Source organism: Hyla sarda, chromosome 1 (assembly GCF_029499605.1).
Source record: "Hyla sarda isolate aHylSar1 chromosome 1, aHylSar1.hap1, whole genome shotgun sequence".
NCBI classification, from domain to species: Eukaryota; Metazoa; Chordata; class Amphibia; order Anura; family Hylidae; genus Hyla; species Hyla sarda.
Window position 1 is genome coordinate 529181111 of NC_079189.1, and position 14401 is coordinate 529195511.

The 14401-nt window shown below is 39.5% G+C and overlaps 1 protein-coding gene and 1 long non-coding RNA gene across 4 annotated transcripts in view; one reads left to right on the forward strand and one right to left on the reverse strand.

Annotated features, from left to right (window-relative positions):
• The window catches only part of ZNF366 (zinc finger protein 366), a 47747-nt gene extending 42087 nt beyond the window's left edge, over positions 1–5660 (reverse strand). The window contains exon 1 of one of the 2 annotated variants that reach the window (XM_056539757.1): positions 5504–5660. The gene's annotated coding sequence lies outside the window, so the exon portion shown is untranslated. Of the gene's footprint in view, positions 1–5405 lie in introns of both variants that reach the window. The other variant, XM_056539764.1, reaches the window with a different exon arrangement.
• Positions 1158–8569, forward strand: LOC130291270 (uncharacterized). 2 transcript variants are annotated; one of them, XR_008847859.1, is made up of 3 exons: positions 1158–1178; positions 5681–6223; positions 7280–8569. It is a non-coding gene; the product is annotated as an uncharacterized LOC130291270 (long non-coding RNA). The 2 variants fall into 2 exon arrangements; XR_008847857.1 differs by lacking the exon at positions 1158–1178 and adding an exon at positions 4538–4724.
• The last annotated feature ends 5832 nt before the right edge of the window (positions 8570–14401 follow it).

Sequence of the window (14401 nt, forward strand, 5' to 3'; positions counted from 1 at the left end):
TGGGGTGTTTTTTCTGCTGGCACCCACCGCCTTGAATCTCTGGTTGTGCTGCTCCATTGTTTCTGTCTTTAGATATGAGATAGATAGATAGATAGATAGATAGATAGATAAGAGATAGATAGATAGATAGATAGATAGAGAGAGATAGACAGATAGATAGATAGATACTGTAGATAGATTAGATAAATAAGAGATAGATAGATAAATAAATAGATAGATTAGATCGATAGATAAATTAGATAGATAGATGAATAGATAAATAGGGATAACTGTAGCACACATGTTTCTAAGTGAAAAAAAAAGTTGTTTTATTCTATCAAAGTAGTGTACAGAATAACTTTTCAGCTGGCTCATCTAGCCTTTTTTTCTATCTACCTTATCCTGACAAGGGCTCCTGCACCATCTATATTTTGTTTATTTGTTTACCCTGCTGGAAGTGATGTTCTTTTTGGATTTTGTAGATAGATAGATAAACTAAGGCTGATTGATCCTAAGCACAAAATAGAAGAATAAAAAGCAAACCGTCCCATGATTATAGAAATAAAGAATTGTGTAGCTCACTCAGCCACTGACCCAAGGTTAACTGGGTAGGTCTATATCCCAAAGACCTAAGAATATGTGGGAACATTTATATATATATATAATTATTATATATAAGCACCAGTCCTCAAGAGACAGTGAAATAGAAAAGGGAAGGAAGGAAAGAGAATGAAAGAGAAAAAAGAAGAAAAAAAGAAAGGACGAAAAAAGGACAAAAGAAGAGAAAGAAATAGAGGAAAAAAGAGAGAAAGAAAAAAGAAAGAAGAAAAGTATGAGTGAGAGAAGATAGATGAATTTACTGGTGTAACCGAAATTAGGATGGGAGCAAAATTATAAAAATGACATTTAATAAAATGGTGCAATTTATATCTGTGCAGGGCCCTTACACAAGATGTGATAAAAATACAATATTGATAAAAAAGGTAATAAAATCAACAACTGAATAATAAATACAAAGTCTGTTGGTGCAGATGAAGATAATGGGGGAGATTTATCAAAACCTGTCCAGAGGAAAAGTTGCCCAGTTGCCCATAGCAACCAATCAGATCACTTCTTTCATTTTAACAAGGCCTCTGCAAAATGAAAGAAGCGAGCTGATTGGTTGCTATGGGCAACTGGGCAACTTTTCCTTTGCACAGGTTTTGATAAATCTCCCCCAATGAGTCTATGGTTCAAAAAAGTGATGTCCGTGCAGCAAATGTCTTTAAGTAATCTAAAAATATAACTTTCTTGTATCCCATTGATGGTGCAGGGGATAATATTGCCAGAGTGTTCACAGTGATGGTAGAGACAATGAGGGACATTTATCACTGTTTGCTTATGAATTCCTTTTTTTAGTAACCTTTTCCTTACTAATTTTTTTGCTTATGTGCGACTTATTTATCAACTGGTTTCAGCCTGTTGATAATTTTCTTTCACGTAAGCAATTTTTCCTTTTTTACTTTGGTAGTAGCCTTTTCTGCTCCATGTTTGAGCTGGAGTAAATTTTGTAAATTTTTAACCTTGTTGCGACTTTTTTTTTTGCGCAGTTGCGACTGTCGCATTTGATAAATACCTGACTAAAGCAAATCCATTTTGAAAATTTTACTACGTAAGCAAGTTTGAATTTTCTTGCTTTTCTTGTTGTTCATGCAAATTGTCGCACGAAAACACACGTAGTCGCAGTTGCGACAATTTTGCGACAATTACAGTAAAGAAAACCTGACTAAACCCGTTGATAAATGTCCATCCATATGGTAATGCTGGAATGATAATACCTGCAGTCCGCAATAATGAGTTACTCCCCATTAGAGTTGAGTACGGACATCACTTTATTGGAACCATAAACTCATTATCTTCATCTTCAGACTTTGTATTTATTATTCAGTTGCTGATTTTATTACCTTTTTTATCGATATTGTATTTTATCACATCTTGTGTAAGGGCTCTGCACAGATGTAAATTGCACCATTTTATTAAATGTCATTTTTATAATTTTGCTCCCATCCTAATTTCGGTTATACCAGTAAATACATCTATCTTCATACTTTCTTTCTTTTTTCTTACTCTCTATTCCCTTATTTTGTCAATTTTTTTCTCCCTTTTTCCCTCTATTTCTTTCTCTTCTTTTCTCCTTTTTTTGACCTTTTTTTTCTTCTTTTTTCTATTTCTTTCCTTCCTTCCCTTTTCGATTTCCCTGTCTCTTGAGGACTGTTCTTTATATATAATAATTATTATATATATAAATTTTCCCAGTCCGATTATTATGTTATAGCAATATACTAATAACAAAGTAGACAATTAAAAGTAAATATTGATCTGAGACAGGTGTAATGAAAGATAGGGGATGGAATATATATTGTGCAGATAAAGTAAAATAAGTACATATAAAATAAGTACTGAACATGCTTGAGATTTGCAGATAGATAGATCGATCTCTAAATGTTTATGAACAATAGTACTTGAAGCTGCAACAGGGCACCTGTAGGGATACAACATATGTGACAGCCACTGTCTGAAGAACACTTCTATAGAAGAATAGAAACATGAAAGACTGAGGACAGAAAACGTCCACCTAGACTAGTGTTTCCTTGAGCGCGGTCCTCAAGTACCACCAACAGGTCATGTTTTCAGGATTTCCTTGGTCTTTCACAGTTGATATAATTCTGATCAGTGAACCAGGCATCACCAGTTATATCACCTGTGAAAAACTAAGGAAATCCTGAAAACATGACCTGTTGGGGGGACTTGAGGACCGCGTTTGGGATACATTAGCCTAGACCATCTAGTCTGCCCTTATATCATTTCCTTTTTATAGATATATGTTTATCCCAGGCAGGCTCACATTTACTTATCGTGGATTTACCAACCACAATGCACGAGCATTAACTGTGTTGTAGTAATATATAACTATTAAAGCAATCAATTAAAATCGTTACAAAATGATAGGTAGATAGATGATATATTGTGTAGAGAAACATATATATGTAACCTATTGAGATTTATCATTTAAATACATAGAAAAGAAATAGATATGACAAATATAATGGAAAGAAATGGAAATACATGCTTAAAGTGTTACTGTCGTCAAAAACAACTTTTCACAAGTCGTTAAAATTCCGAGTTATTGGCCGGGAAAGCAGGCGGCATTGTGCTCCAATCCCAACTGGCCAAGAGACCCATACATTTCTCTGAATAGAAGTCTATGGACTGATCCCTCAGCTAGCCAGGGAACAGAGTGCAATGCAGCCCACTTCCCTGGCTAATAACCCACTATCGCAGCAAGTCTCAGGAAAGACCTGGTGGGATCAATAACTTTTGACACGTCGGATTGAAATTTCAGAAGTTGTTTTGACAGTAACGCTTTAAGATTTAAGAGAGATAGATAGACAGCAAATACTTCATTATGTATAGTGATAGAAAGAGAATAAAGCAGACAATTCAAATAATTATGAAACTGTAGATAGATAATGTGCGGTATACAATATATTAATATATTATTTTGGTACAGATTACATAGAGAAATGTAATAGATATCACACACATATATAGTGGAGAGATAAGATGCATATAGATAATAAATATTTGAAATACATGTTTAGTTAAATATACATAAGAATTTGGTAGAGAGATAGATAGAAAAAATTCTGCAGCGCTCCAAGTAACATGAAAAAGTGATGAAATGTATTAACCTGACAGCATAGCGACATTTTGGCTGCCCACTTGAAGCCTTTCTCAAGCTTGAAAAAGGCTGCAGGTGGGCAGCTGAAATGTCGTTGTGCTGTCAGGCTAATACATTTCATCACTTTTTCATGTTACTTGGAGTGCTGCAGAATTTTTTTTATATGGCTATCTATCTATCTATCTACCAAATTCTTATGTATTTTAACTAAACATGTATTTCAAATATTTATTATCTATCTGCATCTTATCTCTCTACTGTATATGTGTGTGATATCTATTACATTTCTCTAAGTAATCTGTACCAAAATAATATATTAATATATTGTATACCGCACATTACTTGGAGTGCTGCAGAATTTTTGTGATTTGGCTATCAAGAATTGACCCGTAACCTGGGACAACGACCTGCTGGCACCCATCACCGCTCCCTCTTTCTGGTTGTGCGGCTCCATCTCTTCTATCTAGATAGATAGATAGCCAAAAAACACTCCAGAGTAGTGAAATAAAGTGAGTAGTGTTTTATTCCATGAAAAACATTAAGCGACGTTTCAACTGCCACATAGCAGCCATCATCAGGCATCATCAAACATCGCCTGACTTGCACCAAGCTTTCTACCAAAGTTCTTAAGGTGTGCTGCTTCATCCTCTGGTTTTGTAGATAGATAGATAGATATATAGATATGCAAAATAGAATGCAGCACACCACAGATGCAATCAAAGTTGATGGTTTATTCCATAACGTGCAATACACAACGTTTCGCCAGCCTCACACTGGCTATTTTGCATTTCTGGATTAAGGAACCAGTGGACCCAGGCTCCAAGTATGCGAGCACCCCGCATCTATTATCAGCCAATATTGCTTGATGTGCTGCTTCTATTTGGATTTTTTAGATATATAGATAGATAGATAAGACAGGAAAGCAGTGGAGCCAAATAAGATGAAGGTGGTGTTTGCAGGGACTATGGACCCTGGTCAGAAGTCCTCCATACAAAAACAAATAGAAGCCCACAGCACACGGCAGGTATGGTGAAAAAAAGGTGGCTTTTTATTCCATCAGAAAGTGCAAGGACAGCTACGTTTCAGCAACCTTTCAAGCATGCTAGAGGACCATGCTTCTTCAAGATATATGTATTTATCCATGTGCATGCCTTAATGTATGCGTGCACGTGTAAGGATTTGTTTATATGTGTGTATATATATATATATATATATATATATAATTATTTGGGCACTCTATGGTAGTGTTGATTGGGGCATTAATGACTAACGTAGGCAAGCAATCTCTAGCAAATCTAACTGCATGTAAACATTGGTGGATTGAGTACCATATTGGGATATTAAATCATCTGTGCATGGTAAAAATGGGTTTATCATATTGCAGTGTCAATTAAAAAAAAATTGTGCTCAAAATTTTGATAAACTGAAGGGCATTTGGTTCAAATAAGCTACTTGACTTGCAAACATTGACACACACTGATCTGTATGATAATATATTTGTGCTAGTCTGGAAAATGTATAAATATACATTTGACATAGAAAAAAAAAAGATATTTGTTGTATGTGAAATATTTTTGCAGATCACAAGCATACCTTTACTGACCAGTTAAAGAATGATGTTAAAATCTAGAATCTCCCCCATGGTTAGATACCAAGGGGAAAAATGTGTGGCTATAAATAATATCTCTGTGTGTTGTATACATACCAATTATATAATCTGATCGTAAGAATCCCACATCTAGTTCTATATATTGTCGCTCATGATCTTCATGTCTTTAGAGTGTAAGCAGGAAATCTACTTACTGATCCCTGAGGAGGGAGGGCAGTGTCTTCTCACTGATGCTCTTAGTGCCCTTTTTTCAATGTCTTGTCCTTTCACGCTCCCTGTTAGTGAGATTTGGTGCACAGTTCAGTGAGGACAGTGTATAAAAGTGACTTAAGAAAGAGAACAGGAACAATCATTTGCTTCTCCTTTTTCAGATGAGTACCTTCGGAAAGAAGGAAGGAAGGGAGGAGAGAGGAAGTCAACAACCCTAGTCTTTCCTGCAAAAAATAAGGAAACAGTAGATAGACATCTATTTCTTCTATTAAAAAAATTGGCTTAAGAGGAGAAATGAGAAGGAATTCCAGTGACATTCCAGTCTTGACGGCTGGAGAAGAGTGCGGTGGAGCTGACTTTACACTTGTATGGTGGGAATTTTCTCACGGAATGTCATCTATATACAGAATTAGAGCCTTGCCACAATGACAGCGGCTGGAGGACCACATAAATATACCCATACATATTGCATAAGTTATTCTGAAATAATAATTATATAACATATATTACAATTTATTATATCATAATTTATTCCAATTATATGAGACTTTCAGAAAAATAAAGGCAACGTATTACAGTTTTAAGATATCCGGACACTCCACACACAACAGAGACAAAAGGATAGGATTGGGGCACTGCTTCTCCATGGTTTTATAAACTAGCAGTGATTGTAACTACTGGTTCACCTGAATAAGAGGAAACAGGTTAGCGGATTTACTTAAACTGTTTATTTCTTAGTGCAAACTTATCGTTGTAATCGTAATGACGTACAGAGTAAAGATAATGTGTCTTTATAACCTTAAAGTGTACTTTATAGAAATGAAATTCCCCAAAATTAAGTTATTTTCAATCCCCTCAAATTACTATTTTTTTGTTTCACTGTAGCTTTTGTGGTAAAATGTGTGATGTATTTACAAAGAACAATTGGTCCCGCATAAAACAAGCCCTCATTTGCTTCTGTATATGTAAAGTTAAAGTGGATTTTAAAAGCAGTGGATTCAAAAATGAAAACACAAAAATGTAATTTCACGGCATACTTAAGGGGTTATCCCAAGATTTAAAGGAATCACGGATAACTAATGACAAATACAGCACTGACTATATGGTCACTGAATGGAGAGTATATTGGTCTGTGTATAGTGTATTTTATTTAGTAACGGAATGGTGATATTATACAGTCAATATGGGGTGGTCATGGTATGGCAGTATATTTTTCCCTGGTATTTTGATAATGTTTGTCTCTGTATACTAAATTTGGTCAGTAAAAGTATGATGGTAATATTAAACAGGTGGTGTGTAGTTAATTCCCCCTCATTAAGTAGATGCCCCCAGTTGGTAGATAATTTTCTCATAAGTTAGAAGCCCCAGTAGATGGGTAGTTCTCACCATTAGGTAGATGGCCCCAGTAGGTGAATAACTCCCCCCTATTACATAGAAGCCCCCAGTAGGTAGGTAACCCCACATATTAAGTAGATGTCCCCAGTAAGTCGGTAGATAGGTAGGGAATTCCTCCATTTGGTAAAAGACCCTAGTAGGAAGGTAATTTTCCACCCCCAATCAGGTAGATGCCCCCACTTTTATTTTTTCACCCACAGATCCATATGAGAGTTTGTTTTTTGCATGATCAATTGTACTTTTGCAATGACACCTTTCATTTTTCCATAAAATTTACAGTGCAACCAAAAAATATTATTATATTTTTATAAAAGAGAAAATGGGCACTCACCCTTAGTAAAACGTAACTTTTTTTTCCATCGTAGTTAAAACGCTTTTGTGAACATCGACCAAAAGACAGACCCATCGGCCTCCACGATCCTTCAGTCAACAAGCTGTTTCGCAGTCAAAACCTGCTTCCTCTGGCCAGATGGAAGGGGGGAGGGGTTGTGTTGCTCTCCAGCCAATCAGGGACACTCAAACACGGCACACTGAAGCTGTCAGCTCTCTGAGCTGGGGAGAAGGGAGAGTGAAGTGTCATCTAAGGTACACTAGTGATCAGTGTGATAAGATCTCCTGGACTTCCTGCCTGGAGAGAAACAGGGTATGTGCTCAGAAAAGATTAAAGTGCATTCACATAACAATTTTGCTATACAGTTCCTGTATACGGTTTTGTATTAAAAAATGTAGACAACCATATACATTGACCTTCCATACAAAAACATACACAACAAGATGTATACAGTTTTGTTTTTTTACTTGTACAGTTTTGTGTTTTTTTCCCGCTGTGCACAAAACTGCAGTCGACCACAGTTTTGTGTCCAGTGTGTCCTTTATAAAAATCGTTTACAGTTTTTATAATATTGTAGTCAATAGAAACTGTATTAAGCACAATTGCATACAGTTTTGTCAGTTTTTGAGGCATAAGTTTTCCAAAACAAAAACTGATTCAAAACAGTATGGCAAAATTGTGATGTGAATGTAGCCCTACACTTCACATTGCAAAGTTTTAAACAACTTTAACATGTGCAGCTAAATAAAGGTAATTTCATTTGGCTGGAGTTCTCCTTTAAAGGAGATATCTGTCAAAAATGAACTTATGCCCTATCCACAGGATAAGACATAAGTAGCTGATCTCGAGAGGGGCCGAGCACTGGACCCAGGACGGGACCTGGCGCACAGTGTGAAGCGCATGCTGCAGGCGCCTACATTTCCTACAGAAGAGCTAAAATGACCTGAGTACAGCACTTGGGAATCATCAGCACTCTCATAGAAATGAATGAGGGACGTGCCATCTATCAGTAGACAACACACTCTGCGAGAGCCGGCGTCCCAGTGGTCAGACCCCCCTGTGATCAGCTTCTTATCCCCTATCCTGTGGATAGAGGATAAATTTAGTTTTGCCTCAGTTCTCCTTTAAGGAAACAGGCAGCTTCATTTTTTCTTTTCGTTTTTTCTCCTCACCTTCTAAGAGCCATAACTGTTTTATTTTTCAATCCACAGAGCCATATGAAAGCTTGTTTTTTGTGCAACCACTTACTTATACTTTGTAATTACACCTTTCTTTTGCCCTAAAATGTACCTAAAAATGTAATGTAACTAAAAAAATAAAATAAAAGGAGGTAATTAAAAAAAGGCAATTTGTTTCAAATTTTGGAGGGTTTTATTTTAACGGAGTGCACTTAACGATAAAACTGACATGTTCTCTTAATTTTGTGCAACACAAAAAGAGAAACATAGCCGCACATCCATCATTTGTAATTTGATCGACTTGCTTCTCAGCATAATTTCAAAAACTAACAGGTTGTTAGTATACATTTTGATAAAAAAGTACAAGCCCACTCGCCACGTCAAGGCCACCTCGTTAGAGTGGGTCCCTAACCTGACACTGACACTGGCACAGTGCCGGGCGGCGACCACTGCCTCCGAAACCCCATGCACAACGGGGGGAGCGACTCAGTGGCCAGGCAGCCCCACTACTGCCCGACCAAGCCCCTGGCTCTGGGCCGCTCCACCCCACAGACAAAGCACAGAAACAATGGCCGCCACAGAGAACCACACCAGTTTGAAACCTACCATGTGCTCCTTACCAGAGGGCTGGGAGATTGTTAGGAGGAAACCCTTATGCAGTTTCCTGCTAATTAAAAATGCCTGGGCCAAATGGGTGGAGTGGAGTTCTCTTAATTTTGTACTGTACATCAATACAATTTAATTGATACCCATGTTTACATGCTTTTCTGTTACTGTACTACTTTTAAAATACTCAAACTTTTTAAACAAAGTTAGTATGTTTAAAATCACCCTATTTTGACCACCTATAACTTTCTCATTTTGTCACCTCTCTTCTGTCCAGATGTCACCTCTCTTCTGTCCAGATGTCACCTCTCTTCTATCCAGATGTCACCTCTCTTATATCCAGATGTCACCTCTCTTCTATCCAGATGTCACCGCTCTTCTATCCCGATGTCCCCTCTCTTTTATCCAGATGTCACCTCTCTTCTATCCCAATGTCACCTCTCTTCTGTCCAGATGTCACCTCTCTTATATCCCGATGTCACCTCTCTTCTGTCCAGATGTCACCTCTCTTCTGTCCAGATGTCACCTCTCTTCTATCCAGATATCACCTCTCTTCTGTCCAGATGTCACCTCTCTTCTATCCAGATGTCACCTCTCTTCTGTCCAGATGTCACCTATCTTCTATCCAGATGTCACCTCTCTTCTATCCAGATGTCACCTCTCTTCTGTCCAGATGTCACCTATCTTCTATCCCGATGTCACCTCTCTTCTATCCAGATGTCACCTCTCTTCTGTCCAGATGTCACCTATCTTCTATCCAGATGTCACCTCTTTTCTATCCAGATGTCACCTCTCTTCTGTCCAGATGTCACCTATCTTCTATCCCGATGTCACCTCTCTTCTATCCAGATATCACCTCTCTTCTGTCCAGATGTCACGGCTCTTCTATCCCGATGTCACCTCTCTTCTATCCCGATGTCACCTCTCTTCTATCCCGATGTCACCTCTCTTCTGTCCAGATGTCACCTCTCTTCTCTCCAGATGTCACCTCTCTTCTGTCCAGATGTCACCTATCTTCTATCCAGATATCACCTCTCTTCTGTCCAGATGTCACCTATCTTCTATCCCAATGTCACCTCTCTTCTATCCAGATGTCACCTCTCTTCTATCCCGATGTCATCTCTCTTCTATCCAGATATCACCTCTCTTCTATCCAGATGTCACCTCTCTTCTATCCCGATGTCACCTCTCTTCTATCCAGATGTCACCTCTCTTCTATCCCGATGTCATCTCTCTTCTATCCAGATGTCACCTCTCTTCTATCCCGATGTCACCTCTCTTCTATCCCGATGTCACCTCTCTTCTGTCCAGATGTCACCTCTCTTCTGTCCCGATGTCACCTCTCTTATATCCCGATGTCACCTCTCTTCTGTCCCGATGTCACCTCTCTTCTATCCAGATGTCACCTCTCTCCTATACCGATGTCAACTCTCTTCTATCCCGATGTCACCTCTCTTCTATCCCGATGTCACCTCTCTTCTGTCCAGATGTCATCTCTTCTGTCCTGATGTCACCTCTCTTCTGTCCCGATGTCACCTCTCTTCTATCCCGATGTCACCTCTCTTCTATCCAGATATCACCTCTCTTCTGTCCAGATGTCACCTCTCTTCTATCCAGATGTCACCTCTCTTCTGTCCAGATGTCACCTATCTTCTATCCAGATGTCACCTCTCTTCTATCCAGATGTCACCTCTCTTCTGTCCAGATGTCACCTATCTTCTATCCCGATGTCACCTCTCTTCTATCCAGATGTCACCTCTCTTCTGTCCAGATGTCACCTATCTTCTATCCAGATGTCACCTCTTTTCTATCCAGATGTCACCTCTCTTCTGTCCAGATGTCACCTATCTTCTATCCCGATGTCACCTCTCTTCTATCCAGATATCACCTCTCTTCTGTCCAGATGTCACGGCTCTTCTATCCCGATGTCACCTCTCTTCTATCCCGATGTCACCTCTCTTCTATCCCGATGTCACCTCTCTTCTGTCCAGATGTCACCTCTCTTCTCTCCAGATGTCACCTCTCTTCTGTCCAGATGTCACCTATCTTCTATCCAGATATCACCTCTCTTCTGTCCAGATGTCACCTATCTTCTATCCCAATGTCACCTCTCTTCTATCCAGATGTCACCTCTCTTCTATCCCGATGTCATCTCTCTTCTATCCAGATATCACCTCTCTTCTATCCAGATGTCACCTCTCTTCTATCCCGATGTCACCTCTCTTCTATCCAGATGTCACCTCTCTTCTATCCCGATGTCATCTCTCTTCTATCCAGATGTCACCTCTCTTCTATCCCGATGTCACCTCTCTTCTATCCCGATGTCACCTCTCTTCTGTCCAGATGTCACCTCTCTTCTGTCCCGATGTCACCTCTCTTATATCCCGATGTCACCTCTCTTCTGTCCCGATGTCACCTCTCTTCTATCCAGATGTCACCTCTCTCCTATACCGATGTCAACTCTCTTCTATCCCGATGTCACCTCTCTTCTATCCCGATGTCACCTCTCTTCTGTCCAGATGTCATCTCTTCTGTCCTGATGTCACCTCTCTTCTGTCCCGATGTCACCTCTCTTCTATCCCGATGTCACCTCTCTTCTATCCAGATGTCACCTCTCTTCTATCCCGATGTCACCTCTCTTCTGCCCAGTATCCCAGAGTGTGTGTCTGCTATATATCCCTTTCTCTCGGGAAAGTTGAAAGATGATGTTGAAAGATGACGTGAAGCTGATGAAGGGAACCTGCTGTTTTTATGGTTCAATCAGATATCTATTTTAAAACAGAGACAAGAGTAACAACATTTACAAAACCAGTGTCATATAAAGTTACAAATCAATGGCACATCCCAAATATATTATTAACAAAGTGACATTGAAAGCAATAAAATGCTTAGATGAAAGTTTAATTAATTTAAAAATGAATGTAATATTAATAAAAATAACATGTAAAATGAGTCTTGCACACAAGCCGGCTGACACTACATGTGCTGCATTTGTGACCTCTTGTGGTCATTATGTATATATCAGAATTATCCTTACACATTACTGAGAAGTTTCAGTATGTTCAGTAGATGTAGGAACAGAGAAAGAACCCCTTGTGATGACACTGGAATCCCTGAATTCTATGGCTCGCTACTGGGTAGTATAATCCAATGTAACCAATGTGCTGAAAGAGGTTACGGACAACCTTCCACTAGCTCACTCCATACTAGACTAACTTTTTGGGACACAAAATACACCTCTCTTGGGAAAAGAGAGAGAGAGACAGAGGATTGGCTGACAGAGAAGAAAATGCCCCTTTTGTAGGAAGTTCCTTCTATACGAGAAGGTCTAAGTGACTCTATATACTCGCATGCTCTTGTCATTACATGTTTTAAACAGCAGATGTCAGCATCGCAAAGTTTGAGGAGTACTCCAGCCAAAATTAAAGGGGTACTCTGCTCTAAACATAGTATCCCCTACCCCAGCGGTGGGACCCCCGCGATCTCCGGGCCCGCATCGGCGGCATCCGGAACACAAATGCTTGCAGCTTCCGCGTTCGTGATGTCATGACACGCCCCCTCCATTCATGTCTATGGGAGAGGGTGTGACGGCAGTCATGCCTCCTCCCATAGACGTGAATGGAGGGGGCATTGCAGCTGGCACCAAATGACAGGGGTGCCACAGCGGCGATCACAAGGGTCCACAGCGGCGGGACCCCCATGATCTACCATCTTATCCCCTATACTTTGGATAGGAGATACGATGTTTTCAGTTGAGTACCCCTCCTCATATCTCCTATCCACAGGATAGGGGATAAGTAGCTTATAGTTGGAGGTCCAACCGCTGGGACCCCCTCGATCTCTGTAACGGTACCCCGACTCTCTCAGTGAGGAGTGTGTGTCATTTACCAGTATACGGTACGTGCTCCATTCATCTCTATGGGAGCACAATGATGCCCAAGTGCTGTACAGACAGCACGTGCTCCTCTCTAAAAACCGGGTCCCGTTCTGGAGATTGCGGGGTGACCCAACAGTCACGCCCCCTGCGATCAGCTACTTATCCCCTATTCTGTGAATAGGGGATAAGTTCATTTTGCCTGGAGTACTCCTTTCCAGTACATTGCACAACTTATGGTCCCACTGGAACAGGTTTTGAATAAAGTGCATTCTCCATTAGAATGCATAGTACAAGACACTAAACTTGCCCTGTTTGCACAATTCTTTTTTTTAGAAGGGTCCCACAAACATAGGCTGGTCATCAGATTCTGCAGCTGGGACCTATAACTATTATCTGTATTCTTGTATCAAGTTTTCAGTTTCTTTTATGCCGTTATTGGGGAAGTAAAGCATAACATAACCCTACTGTCCAAGTAAAGCACAAACCCTTATAAAAAGAAACACTTTATAGCTGCTCTTTGCACCATCCTATTGATGGATATCCTGAATGAAGGACTCCGCTCTAAAAACAGAGGCTTTCCTAAAGGATACAAAAAAATGTGAGATGATATAAGTGAAAGATGTTTTGGTCTTTGTTATTTATATCCTGCGGACTCTCCAATACTACTGGGCTACATTTTAAATAACAGAAGAATTTCTATCTAAACAGTGCTGTAAGCTCCTGAATTGCATCTTTTTTGCATATTATAGTTAATGTCACATTATGCTGCAGAAATTTGGAACTGATGATCCCCAAAGGGTAAAACATCCTTATGTAAATGATGTTATGACTCAGCACTTGTCATGTCTAAATACCCAGTGGGTAAAACCATTGACGTAAATAAAGTAACCGCTTCTTATTTACATAAGGTCACATTTCTCGGATTTTCTTCTTTTTAAAGTCCGTATAGCAGAGGTGTCCAAACTGTGGTCCTCCAGATGTTGCAAAACTACGACTCCTAACATACCCAGACAGCCAACGGCTGTCAGGGCATGCTGGGAGTTGTAGTTTGCAACATCTGGAGGGCCACAGTTTGGACACCACTGCCCTATAGTACCAGTTGGTCGCGGAACCATAAGGGACTTTTTCGGTCAGTGTCAGACTAGAAGTGTTCTTTACATACTGGCCATATTGTACTCATCTCTTGGATCTTTGCAACATCTGGAGGGCCACAGTTTAGACCACTGAAATACAGCTTTGCTGAGCTTCTGTAAAGTAGATTATGGTGCAGTGATGAGTGTAAGAATTCCTTAACCCGTTAAGGACCAAGCCCATTTTGACCTTAAAGGGCAACTCTCATTAAAACTAATTTTTGCTATTGCACTTCTTATGGCAAATAAAAAATATTTCTAATATACTTTGTTTAAATTTTTTTTATTTTTCTATGTTTTATTTGTGCTTTAAAAAGCTCAAGAGCACATTTCCCCCCATATTATACACAGACTTTGGACTGAAG